Source organism: Neomonachus schauinslandi, chromosome 2 (genome assembly GCF_002201575.2).
Source record: "Neomonachus schauinslandi chromosome 2, ASM220157v2, whole genome shotgun sequence".
Classification (NCBI taxonomy): domain Eukaryota; kingdom Metazoa; phylum Chordata; class Mammalia; order Carnivora; family Phocidae; genus Neomonachus; species Neomonachus schauinslandi.
Genome location: NC_058404.1, coordinates 173,552,261 through 173,562,454, shown reverse-complemented (window position 1 = coordinate 173,562,454; position 10,194 = coordinate 173,552,261). Strand labels below are relative to the sequence as shown.

The 10,194-nt window shown below is 34.8% G+C and overlaps 1 pseudogene; it reads left to right on the top strand.

Annotated features, from left to right (window-relative positions):
• Positions 1-9,173: 9,173 nt before the first annotated feature.
• LOC110590850 lies at positions 9,174-9,808 on the top strand (annotated as a pseudogene).
• Positions 9,809-10,194: the final 386 nt, after the last annotated feature.

Genomic DNA, 10,194 nt, shown 5'->3' with positions numbered 1-10,194 from the left:
TGAAGTAATAAATGTCTTTGATGGGATTGAGGGAAGCGTGGGAGGAGGTGATAGTTGTGGAGCTGGCATTAGAGAAAAAGAAAAAAAAATCATTTGATATTTTAGAAATACTGTGTGTTTAAATATAGTTAATGACTAGAGCAAAAGGTGACTTTTTAAAGGTATTTATTTTGTGGATTGGAAGGTTGACCTGCTATATATCTTTCATTTTCTATCTCATTTACAATTCATGTTACATGTTTATTATACACATTTTTAAATTAAAAAATAAATAGAATGATTCATTTAATTGCATATGTACAAGTTAATTGTGCTATAATCAAAGATATGACTTTAACACTGGAAATGGCATCCAAAAACATTTTATTCACATAAAACAAGAGATTCTGTTATTTCAATTTTAAAGAAAGCAGATAACCAAATTGCCAATTGCCCATCATGTTATATCCTGAATTCATGCTATTGGGAAATGCATTATTAAGAAGTTTTACTCTCCTTCTAATAATGACAGTCAGAGCAATCTGGAATGTAGGATTGTGAGGAATACAACTGTCTTTCAATTGCATGCAAAAGAAAGCCTCAAACTTCCCAGGAAAAGAAAATGCCATAGCTCATTTTAACAATGCTATTTATAGCTTCCTAGAGTGAGTAATTTACCAAAATAAGTGGCAAGGCATTTTATTATCATTATATAGTTGTCACTTATAAAGTTATATCATTAGTTTCCAGATGTATATAGATTGTGTGAGAATATAAACTGGTTGAATTGTTTTTTTCTATTTCTGTGAAAAATGCCACTGGTATTTTGATAGGGATTGTACTGAAACTGTAGAACACTCTGGGTAGTATGGATATTTTAATAACATTGTCTTCCAATCCATAAATATGAATGTCTTTCCATTTTTCTGTGTCTTTAATATCTTTAATATTTTATAGTTTTCAATATACAAGTCTTTCACCTCCTTAGTTAAGTTTATTCCTAAGTATTTTTTTTTTAATTTTTGTTTCGTATTGTTGGTGGGAATGAAAAATAGTGCAGCCACTAAATGGAGGTTCAGAAAAACTTAAAAGCAAAACTACAATATGATCCAGCAAACTCACTTGGGGGTATTTATCCAAAAGAATTGAAATCAAGATACTAACACTCCTGTATTCACTGCAGCACTGTTACCAATAGCCAAGATGTGGAAACAACCTAAATGTCTATCAACAGATGAATGGATGCAAAAAAATGTGGTATGAACACACAATGGAATACTATTCAGCCTTGCATGATTCCACTTATATGAAGTATCTAAAATTCATTTAAGTAGGAAATAAAATTCATATAGATAAAAATTATATGAAATTCATATAAGTCAAATTCATAGAATCAGAGTGGACTGTTGGTTGCTAGGGGCTGGGAGAAGGGGTGTTAATAATCAATGGGCATAAAGTTTCAGTCAAACAAGATGACTAAACTCTAGAGGGTTTCTGTGCAACATTGTACCTATAGTCCACAATGTTTGGTACACTTAAAAATTTAAGAGGGTCATGGAGCACTGGGTGTTATACGCAAACAGTGAATCGTGGAACACTACATCAAAAACTAATGATGTAATGTATGGGGATTAACATAAGAATTAAAAAAATTTAAAAAAAAACTAATGATGTAATATACGGTGATTAACATAACAATAAAAAATTTTTTAAAAATTTAAGAGGGTCGATTTCATGTTAAGTGTTCTTACCATAGTAAATTTTTTTTCAAAACAATAAAATGAAGAAAAAGAATATAAAATGGTTGAAAATGAGTGGACTCTAAATTCTGAGGTGTCTAGAAAGTGCTTTAGAGCTGGAGAGTAGCAAAAGCAGAGACAAATGGAGCCCCAAATAGTATTTAGAATTTTGATGGTTAATCAAATTTGATTAGGTTATTATACATTTTAAAAAGGCACTTAGAGTTGGAGAGTATTAAAAAACATTTAGTGGCAAAAATCAAAAGGTACAATTAAAAGCAGTTCAAAGCCCATGGCACAAGTATTTATTTTCTTAAAGCAAAGTGAATTAGACTTTCAAAAGGTCAAAACAATTGTAAATTAGAGAAAAAAAGCAAATGTTAGAGGAAGAGAAAGTCAAAAGAGCAATCATCTGGAAGCTACCCTGACAAAGCAAAAGATGTAAACAACATCCAGCTTTCATTTGGATGCCTAACTCTCGAGTAGAATGTTTATATCATGAACATGCATAATTATTGGCTTAAACACTAAGAAAATCCAGGGACACAGAAAGGGTTGGACTAGAGGATAAGGAGGCGGGGGGGGGGGGGTAGTTAAACAAAAAATTCCACAAGTTTAAATGAAAGAAAGCTTTGGCAAAACAAAACCCAAAATTGAATTCTTAATCACCAGCTTCCTCTCTCACACTCAGAAGATGGACTATATCATTAACCTAAAAAGATGGGCATAGAGTCACACATAGACACAAAATCACCATCCATTTAAAACCAAAGCAATTTGATATAAAGGCCAAGGAGAACAAACTCCCTTCTCCCATGCAATTATGAAACTACACTTCCAATGAAAATGTGAATCATAAAGCCAGCTATGTTCACTGATAATTAATAAGGAAAAATGTTTAATTTTAAATAGCACATTTCAAATTTGAATGAAGGCTGTTTCTCCAAGACCCATATACCCAGTGACAAATTTTCAGACCTGATAAAATGTTTGTGAGCCCTTCTGTAGAACTGTGAAGTGTACACAACTTTACTATTTTCTTTAATCAATAAGCAAAGTCAGAAAAATATATTTACCTACTTCTTTAGGCATTTCAGTGCCATCAAAAAATAACAAAAAGATGGAAAATGGAAAATAGACATAAAAATAAAATTTCCTATGAAATAGAAACACTGGCAAATCTTAGACCTAATTTGAATTGTGTATGCCAATGATGCTTTTTTTAAAAAGTGATTTGTATTTGTAACAGCTCTATATGGTTGTGAAGACAGATTGTCAATAGTAGAAAGAGAAATCTAAGCAACAGAATTCAGATGATTCCCAAGAACATTAAAGATAAGATATATGGTGCATTAAATTAACTTCTGCATATAAAGAATTGATGCATATAAAGCCGGGAACCAAAAACTGCTACTTGACAGGGTCACTGAATAAATCTATGCAGAGAGTACTCTGCACAAATTCAGAGGGCCTCATTTGAATAAGCTATGATATTCATGGCACCTCTATAGTTGTGTGGTGCAAAAACTTACCAAGTTAACAACAACAACAACAACACAGAAATTGTCTGAGGAACCATATACCCTAGGGCTCTCTAACCTGGGATTACAAAATATCACAGCACTTCATTTTTACTGCAGAATTATAATGGCTGAGTTAAATTCAACATAGCTCAAATCCAAGGTATCTCCTGGACATTTTAACAAGTATCTCTAGGGTCTCAGTTGTGCTCAAGATGAAGTTCTCTTACATCATTTCTTTGCATTCTCCACATCTTGCCACAGTGACCTAACCTCAGCTTCTGATATGTCTGACGAGATGGCCTGCCCACTCTCTTCAGCCACGACTGCCATGCTGCCTCCAGCTAGTGTCTAGGACAGAAACTCAGTACAGAGGAACTTTCCCATCTCCAATTTTCCATAGCCAAATTGAAACCAAAGTTGACTTGTACAAGGCTGAAGGTGAATAAATAATAAAAGGGGATTATAATAAACTACCTGAAAACTACTGCCAAAGCCAGACATATTCTGGCATCTCTTTGGTTGATATCAACTCTGTAGTTTGGTGAAGATCACTCCATGCTTCCCTTGACATTTAGAATCACATAAAATCTGGAAGATTTCCTTTCTGTTCTCCATCTCCTGTTTCTACCCAGACCCAGAGAGTAAGTTTTTCCCCCCAGCTTTAAAAACAAAAAACAGAAACAAAAGCCCAGAACAACAACAAAAACAACCAAAAAAACTTCAGTCAACCCAGTGTCTTATTTGTTCAGGATGAGTGACAGTAGGAACCATCAAATCTCCTAGGGAAAAACCATAGCAACCTAGCTCATAGGGATAGTCTCTGGCCCCATCACCCCTAGAGACAATTTAAAAATAGTGCAACATAGACACAGTGGGAAATATATCAGTCTTACCCACAGTCTCTTGATTCAGGCTTATACGTTTACGATCACCATGTTTATTTTGCATTATGCAAAAAATGTGCTAAACAATGATAGTCACTTTTGCTATCCTCAAGTAGATTTATATCTTTATACTACAGATACACTATGGTGAATAATATTAACTTGAAAAAATAAGAGGCAAATTGGCCAGCTAAAGCCCAGTTAGTTCAGGAGTCTATAAAGACCTAAATGCTTAAATATCCTACTTCCATAGCAATAAGCTTTGGGGTAAATATTATGTAGGCTTAGTAAACAAAAAATACAAAAGAATTCAATTCGATCTTTAGGCACTGTCATCTTCATGACAAAAGTTACATGAGTTTTCTATGTTTCAAATTTAATTACCTAGGAAGGATTTTTTCTCTCTGAAACAATTCATGAAGCTCCTGTCACATTAATTTCCAAAATGATATTTTTGGCACTCATTAAATGTTTATTAAATGAATGCCAGTGAAAAAAAAATGAATGCCAGTGAAGTACTACTTTAAAATTATGAATGTTGCACTGACAGATGAATGGATAAAAATGTACACACACACACACACACACACATACACACACACACAGGAATATTACTCAGCCCTCAACAAGAATGAAATCTTGCCATTTGCGATGATGTAGATGGAATTAGAGGGTATTATGCTAACTGAAATAAGTCAGTCAGAGAAAGACAAATACTGTATAATTTCACTCATATGTGGAGTTTAAGATACAAAACAGATGAACATAGGGGAAGGGAAGGAAAAATAATATAAGATGAAAATTGAGAGGAAGACAAATCATAAGAGACTCTTAACTACAGGTAACAAACTGAGGGTTGCTGGAGGGGAGATGGGTGGGGGAATGGGGAAACTGAGTGATGGGCATTAAGGAGGGCACTTGATATAATGAGCACTGGGTGTTATATGCAACACCACTAAACCACTAAAGATGAACCACTAAATTCTACCTCTGAAACTAATAAAAAATAATAAAATAAAATTATGAATGTTAATAACCATTCTATCTAATTAAATAATCATAATGTGGTTTGGGGAGATTTATTTCATGATAACCTCAAACATGGCATTATTGAAAGACCTGAGGAAGTCTTTCTTAAGGCTTTGTTTTCAGTTTGTTTTAAACTCCATTTTTAACAACTCCCTTAATATTTACTTTGAATGTCTATACTATTTTAAACACTTAAGTGTCTTTGGATAAAGATAAACTTCTGTGGCTTCTTTGTTACTATACAGTAAAATCTGCCTCCACCTCAAGGTCTACTTTATGGCTCTTCCAGGTTGGGGTAGTACTTTAGACATCTTAGAAATGATCACATTATACTTCTATTACTTATGCCTATCTCTCTGCCCCCCAGCAGATTTTGAGCTCCTTGTAGTTAAGTGCTTATTTTTTCTACTTTTGTAACATCCAGATGGGGGTAGCATGTAGAAGATAATGTTTGTAGAAAGTAAGAATGGATGGATGGATGGTTGGTTGGAACCTTAATGGAACAAAAAAATTAGAAATAAAGCAAGTGATATGTTCAATTTTTTTTAGCAACAAGTTAAGGAACAAAATCATAAAGCATCTAACCTTTTCTAACCTTTTACTCTTCCATTCTTCAGCACCACCACCCTATTTACAATGATTTAAAATTATGATCTGACATTAATTTCACCTTTCATCGTATGAAGAAACTTTTCATGGAGTAATAATGGTCTTCAAGTGGTTGGACTGATCTGATAGCTTTTACAAGAAAAAAAAAACAAAGGTTTTTTTTCTTCTTTCCTATTTCAGGCATCAAGGACTTGGCAGAACTAATACAAAAAGAAAAAAATAATGAGTTTGAGCCTCTGCTTTTGTTTGTGAAATCCATATTTTATATTACAGTGGTTGCCAGGAGAGCTCTGAAGAGCTGACAAGCATTAAAAAATAATAGATGTAACTTTCACAAGAGCCCTTCTCCAGGAATCCTTTCTTCTACACAAAGACATTATTAACTGTATAGTTAATCTGAAATTGCAAGGATTGCAATAAGAAAGATAACTGTCAACATTTCCACTTCAGAAGCAATGTTTCATTTTCCTATATTTAATCACATAATTTTAGGACCATATGGTGCATGAAAAGTTAAGAATGGGGATTGGCTGAAGTGCTCCTTCAAATATAACTAAGAGACCATAGTTGGGCTGTTTTTGCCATAAACATCTCCAATGATATATGCCACATACCAAGCTCTTATAGCTATAAAATTCCTAAATGTTAATCTTCATTGGTTAGGTACCATGACATTTCTTATGAATGAGTAAGATATATTACTTGATATTAATTATAAAATTTCTAGAGGGGTTTAAGAGAAAACAAGATGAAAATATGTAAAGTGAAAATGCCCATATGTAAGATTGATATTTAAGAGGCTTGTGATCTCGTATATTAAGCCAGGACTTTAGACCTAAAGCAATACTAGAAGGGCCACATGGCAGGGTTGAGTATCTACATCAGTCTTCTCGCTTTGTGTTTTCCTGGAAATGGTCTCCTGCTATTGTCTTTACCACTCCAATGATGACCCCAGCTGTTACTGATATATAGCTTCTTTAACCCATCAGGTGTATAGTCTCTTACAGCATAAGATTCTTCAAAGATAAGCTGTATCCAGTATAAATGGGGAGAACATCCCCTTGTCAACTTCTATGTCTTTGAGACAAAGGACAGATTTTAAAAAGTAGTGCTGCCTGTGACCCACAATTGGACTGTTATTAGTGAAAGAAGTTTTTGCATGTTCTTCCTATGGACCATTTCTCTTTAGGGCTCAGTTAGAAGACCACAGTAACTCATCTCTGAGTTTTAATCTGAAACAAACACTGTGTAGTGCAATGAACGTCTTTCCCACTTCTCTCACCTTATACTTTCTCCCTCACCTTATGGTCATTCAGCTTCAGTTAGACTTAAGCCATCTTTCCAATGCCCACAGTAAGGTTTGGGCTTCACTTTCACTATTTACAGACTGTCCTGGGGAATGTGGTCTGGTCTATTTGACAGAAAACTAACATTTCAGCTAGGATTAATGAGTATATCAGACCTAGGGCAACATTATAAGGTTTTTACTTCTTCTTACTTTTATCTAAAAATGAATTTTTATGTGTTTTTCAGACTAAAGCTTTCTGATTGAATGTACATGAATTCATATCAAGCAATCTCAGAAAAACTTTCATTTTTAATTTTCAAGTGCTTATTCTTTTATACATTTGAGATTTCTTTTCTAATGTTGTAAATAAACTACAGAAGTACTTGTCAAAAGAAAAAAAAATACAATGCCATTTGGAGAGAAAAGCTCAGGTCAAATGCATGAGTGTTTTCTAGCTGGTGGATATGTCATGTTGACCTACTAGTGGAATAAACTGCAAAAAGATCTGTCTTAGGGGGTCATGAGGGTCATATTCTAAATTCTATTAGGTTCTAATCTGATGGCCATTTTTTATCAAACAGTCATTCCGATTCTCAGTTGCTTCTTTTGTAAAATGAAGATATTAACCCCACATGATCTGATATGCACAATTACTGGAAATAATTAAGATCATCACAGATTAAAATGAAGTGTTACATGAATCTGAAGTTTTGATTATTTTTTCAGCTTCCTGAGCACAAAAGACATTTTAATAGACACTTATTGTGGAATATGCTTAGCCCACCTCTTGTGCCAACTGTGTCCCCAAATTATATTCAGCAGAATGTAGTGGTTAATAGTCCCTGGAAACAGACAGTCCTTATTATAATAAAAGCTCCATCACTTAAAAACTGTAATTTTGGACATTTTTCCTACTGCATCTGTGTTTCAGTTTTGTTTGTTTTTTGGGTTTTTTTGTTTTTTAGAGAGAAAGAGTGCAATCAGAGACAGGGAGGGGCAGAGGGAGAAGCAGAGAATCCCAAGCAGCCTCCATGCCCAGCCCCTGCATGGAGCTTAATCCCACAACCCTGATATCATGACTGGAGCCGAAATCAAGAAATGGATGCTTAACCAGTTGAGCCACCCAGGTGCTCCTGTTTCAGTTTCTTTATATGTAAAATAGTATAATAGTATAATAGTAATTCTAGATCATTGAGAGGCTTACACAAGATAACATGTAGAAAATGCTTAGAACAGTGCCTAGTACTCAGTCGTCAACAAACGCTAGCTATTACTACCCAGTCACTGTGTTTTCCTTCTGCAGTCCTACTTCAAGAAAAGAGTTGACAAGATGAGATGTGGACATTCGAATACTTTGGACCATTCAAATCTCCATTTCTCTCTCTCTCTCTCTCTCTCTCATACGTTCCCATGCATGTGCACATGATTAAGAACTTCATCTGAGAATGAGAGGCTGAGAGTTGAGAGCTGACACACGCCAGCAGAGTTCTAGCTGGAAGTTCAAAAAGTCCTGATGTTGAGGTCAGGAGCTCCCACAATAAGAGCAAAAAGATTTAATTTTTCCCTTGGCTTCAATTAGATTCCCGCAGTATGATTTGAATAAATTCTGTATTGGGGACTGTGTTTAAGCTAGCTCAGTGACTTTGCTTTTATTGAGAACTAAAGGAAACAATTCATATAGATTGTGTTATTTAACTGATTCAATAATCGTTGTGTATAGTTCAGGGTAAAACACACAATTATATGGCAGTACTTTTTCCTCATGAGCTATTCATTAGTTTGATTTGGAATAAATGATTCTAAAATGTCCAAGTTAGAATTATATTCTACTTAAAAACAATAAAAACACTTGCCTTCTGGAAAACCAGAGTAACATTGGTGAAATATAAGAAAAAAACAAGGAACAAGATCATAGCTGTTTGTTTTTATTCATTATGAAGGTAATTTAATTAAAATTTTACAATGAGAAATTCTCAAGAGTGGAGAGAGTGAGGAGGCTGCATCTGGTTCCCACTCTCACAGTCATTGCAGTACACTGAGCTCCACAGAGACAGTGACAGGGCAAGTGAGAGCCAGATGGGCACTGGGTGACTTTGTGCCTCACAGAGGAAAATAATTAAACATGGACAAAGGAGATCCTAAGAAGCTGAGAGGCAAAATGTCATCATATGCATTCTTTGTGCAAACTTGCTGAGAGGAGCACAAGAAGAAGCACCCAGATGCTTCAGTCAACTTCTCAGAGTTTTCTAAGAAGTGCTCAGAGAAGTGGAAGACCATGTTTGCTAAAGAGAAAAGAAAATTTGAAGACAAGACAAAGGTGGACAAGACTGGTTATGAAAGAGAAATGAAAACTTACATCCCCCCCCACAGGGAAAACAAAAAAGAAGTTTAAGGATCCTAGTGCACCCAAGAAGCCTCCTTCAGCCTTTTTCTTGTTTTGTTCTGAATATTGCCCCCAAATCATAGAAGAATATTGCAGCCTACCTACTGGTAATATTGCAAAGAAACTGGGAGAAATGCAGAATAACATTGCTTCAGACGACAAGCAGCATTATGACTAGAAGGCTGCTAAGCTGAAGGAAAAATATGGAAAAGATATTGCTCATACTGAGCTGAAGGAAAGCCTAATGTGGCAAAAAAGGGAGTCATCAAGGCTGAATAAAGCAAGAAAAGAAGGAAGAGGAAGAGAAGAAAGATGAAGAGGAGGAGGAGGAGGAGGAAGATGAAGATAAAGAAGATGATGATGATGATGAATAAGTTGGTTCTAGTGCAGTTTTTCTTTTGTCTATAAGGCATTTAACCCCCCTGTATAAAACTCACTCCTTTTAAAGAAAAAAATTGACACGTAAAGCTGTGAAAGTTTGGTTTTTAAGCTCTACAGTGTCTTTTTTTTTTTTTTTATAGTTAACACACTACCAAATGTGTCTTGAGATAACCCTGTCCTGGTGGTATTATCAATAGCCACTAACCTTGCCTGGTACAGTATGGAGGTTGTAAATTGGTGTGAAAATTTAAATCAGTCTTGTTAATGCATGACACAAATTAGTTATATATGGGGATGGCAGCTTTTCCATCTTCAGTTGTCTCTGATGCAGCTTATGAAATAATTATTGTTCTGTTGATATCACTACATAATTACAAAA